Below are 3,786 nucleotides of genomic sequence, written 5' to 3'. Positions count from 1 at the left end.
TTGAGTGATCTTGAGTCATTGGGTCTCAATGAATTGGTGATTTGAGAATCCTTGGTGGTCAATTTGATAACCATTGACTCTAGCCTATTACTAAGTCAATTGGTAGCTAGGTTAGGACTTATGGATTGATGTTGATCAAGCCATTTGACGTACCTCAAGCTTAGCAGTAGATATTACGTACTTAAAGTTTTTGGAGGAAGGCTGAATGAGCTTGGTTCCTCATAATTGTCAATACATGGTTTGTAGACAAGGATGGTGATCTCAATTACCTATGTCTAGCCAAGAGTTCTTTACCTTGCCTTTATTAATTCTTGATTTACTTTTCTTGTCATTTATTTCCTTACCTTTTTATAAACCAAATCCCTTATTCCTTCATAACCAATAATTGACCACTTCATTGCAACTCCTTGTGAGACGACCCGAGGTTTAAATACTTCGGTTAATTTTTATTGGGGTTTGTACTTGTGACAACCAAAAATTTTTTGATCGAGGAGGATTGTTTGTTGGTATAGAACTATACTTGCAACGAGAATTAATTTTGAGAAATTCTATACCCCCACGACAATTTTCTCTATATCAGGCGCACATGGGTGTGCATACGCACAGATGTCAAAATTCACAATGTCTGTTCACTCGCACAACCTGTGCCAGCGCCCCCAATAGACTGGCCTTCTCAACGTGTGCGTGTGCACAAGGCTGTGCATACGCACAGGTTGCAATTTTCGCAGAGGTGTGCCGTGTGCGTGCGCACAAGGCTGTGCGTGCGCACATACCAGAAATCACAATTCTGCAACTTTGCAGAATATCAGATTTTTAACACCAACTTTGAATGATCATAACTTCCTCTACAAACACCCAAATCTTACAAACTTTATATCAAATTGAAGGGTTTTTAATAAGCTTTAATTCTAAACAGGTTTCAACAAATTTGGAAAATTGAGACAAAAGTTATGATCAGACAAAGTTCATAAAAAACCCACTTTTACCAAAAGTCTCAAAACCTCAATATTACCAACATTTCCAACCAAAACCAAACCAAAACCACTTCAAACTCCAATTTCTATCATAATCTACCCTTTATAGCATATTATACCACTCTCAACCACCATACCTCAAATTATGTGATACCAATGTCAATCCTCCACCAATACTTTCCTCAATCCTAATTCAATCATTACCAAACATCAAAATCAATTCCATTTCATTTCAACTTCAATTTCTCACACCATCTTTACCAATTTTACATCATGATTTATCAACATATTCCAAAAATCATCAACTCATCATAACTCACCTCATTTATCAATAATCTCACACTCACTTTCAATATATCAACAACATCACTAACCAATCATCAAACATCAACCATATCAACAACAATAAATCACATATCCAACATCAAACATCATAATCCTTACATACCAACAATCATTATCAAATTCACATATTTCTTATCTCAAAACTCCATGTCATCATCATATTCTTATAAGTTATCCTCACACATCAAAATCACATACAAGCATTCACCCTCAATATATCAATATTAATCATCATACATCAACATTCAACACCTCAACAACCATTATAATTCATTCCTATCCTATGGGTCACTAGGCTAAGTGCCCATGAATATTATATACTACATAGAGGAAACCAAAACCATACCTTGGCTGATTCTCAAATGCACCAAACACTAAAACGAAGCCACCAAGCTTGATCCAAAGCCTCAACCAACTCCAACAAACACCAAAACTTAATCTAACATCATATATATATAAAAAAATCAAAATCTAAGATACACAAAACAACTAAACACAAGAATTTAGTGAAACCTTACTTTACCCAATGAGATTAGGGGTAAAATCCAACAATTACCCACTACTAGAGATCACCTAAACAACCAAAACCACAAAACTTGCTCAAAATCCCAACCAAAAACGCCCAGAAACTTAGGGCAGGAAATTGGGGAGTGAGATGCGAGTTCTTACCAGATTTATTTAAATAGAAAGGAAGAGCTCGTCGAGAGCTTCGCATGGCCGCAAACAGCTCATCAATCGGAGCTCCGTAGCTCAAGATATGGCTCCCGGAAGATGGAGGTGAATAGTGCACTCTCTCTTCTTCCTCCCTTCTCTCTTACCAGCGCCCCTTTCTCTTTTTGGGGAGCAAATGAGCTGAAAATCTTATTAAGTGAGCTTATATATGTTGGATCTTGGGCCCGGTTTAGGCCCAGTCAAAACCGTTAGCATTTTTTATCCGTTTGTCCCACTTTGGGCCAAACCTTCAACACTAATACCCGGTTTTCTATTTCTAATATTTTTCTAAGGTTTTCGGCTGTTTTCACTTGTTCTCGTGCAGCACCGAGCAGACTTGAACCAGTTCAACCGGTTTAACAGTTGGTTCACAGTTTTTACATGGTTTTTCGTAGAAAACACATTTTTTGACTCGGAAAGACCTACTGAGTCCAAAAATCATATTTAAATCCCCAAACTCTCATTCTAACTTTCCAGAATCTAATTTGGACATTTAAATGATTTTACTTGTGAAAACTCCGGTTCATACAGATAACGTTACTCAGTGGTTGTGAATTCAATGATAAGAAGATGGTTAAATCTTTATAGATGCTTTATTCTTCTGAATAAATCCTTTCTTACTGTCTACTCCAACTATGAATAATTTCTTCTTTCGAAGGCTGTATGTGATCAACGCTAGTTTGAGCGGCCGCCAATCTTCCTCTAGGCTGAATACTAGGTTTAGTGCGCATCTAGTCTGAATGAGGGTGAAGCTTCTCTAGTTCATATCAGAAAATGTTGCGCCTTGATTCTAGCCTTAACTATAAAGACTCTAACACTACAATAAAAACACCCATTCAGCCACACTTTTTTTAAGCTACATTTGAAAAGCGTAGCTTATTCCTAGAATAGGCTACGCTTTTTCGCATGCTGCCCTTTTATAAGAGAAAAGGAAGCACTATTGAGACATCACTTCAAAAGCGTCTCCTTAGATATTTTAAATATCACTTATAAAGCGTAGCCAAATCTAAAAAGCTATGGATACACCTTTTTTTACCAAAGGGAGCGCTTTTAAAAAGATAACCCATTTGTTAAATTTTGGGTGCGCTTCAGAAGTATTGCCTAATCTATGTAGGCCCAAACCCATGCAAGACTTAGTAATCTTTTTCCCTTTTCATCCATACTTCACTAACACCTAGCCAAATCACCAGAGAACATAACACTCACCCTTCTTCCCTTGTTCCCGCCACTCATCACCCCCAAATCCTTGGTTCGCCATCACTCATCTTCATGGAGTCACCACTCACCACCCTAGAATCGTCACTCCTCTTCCCCGCTTACGACTCACCACTCCAGAATCGTCACTCCTCTTCCCTGTTTACCACTTCGCCATCACCATTTCTTCCTCTCTCCGCCGCATGAGCTTCTTCCACCGCTGCTGCCGCCGCTTGCATCGCGTCTCCTCACTGCTAAATGCTAATGAAAATCGCACACATTCTTTCTTTCTTTAGTTTCTTTCTTCACACCGTTTCATTAAAAGATTGGAAGAAAAAAGAAAAGAAAAGAAAAACCTAATTTACCATCACTCGGCACTCTACCTAGCCTTCCTAGTTCCTACACAATAAACCAAGAGAGATCAGAGAAGAGAGAACCGGTTCGTCGCTGGTGGTTCACCTCCTGCGTTTACGTCTCTTCTGTTTTTGCCGCAGCTGGCTGTTCTGCTCGCGCATTTGAGTCCCACCGTCACCGCTGGTGGTTCTCCGCATCTGTTCGCGCT

Source organism: Arachis ipaensis, chromosome B09 (genome assembly GCF_000816755.2).
Source record: "Arachis ipaensis cultivar K30076 chromosome B09, Araip1.1, whole genome shotgun sequence".
Taxonomy (NCBI): Eukaryota; Viridiplantae; Streptophyta; class Magnoliopsida; order Fabales; family Fabaceae; genus Arachis; species Arachis ipaensis.
The sequence above is the reverse complement of the archived record's forward strand: the minus strand, read 5'-3'. Positions refer to the sequence as shown.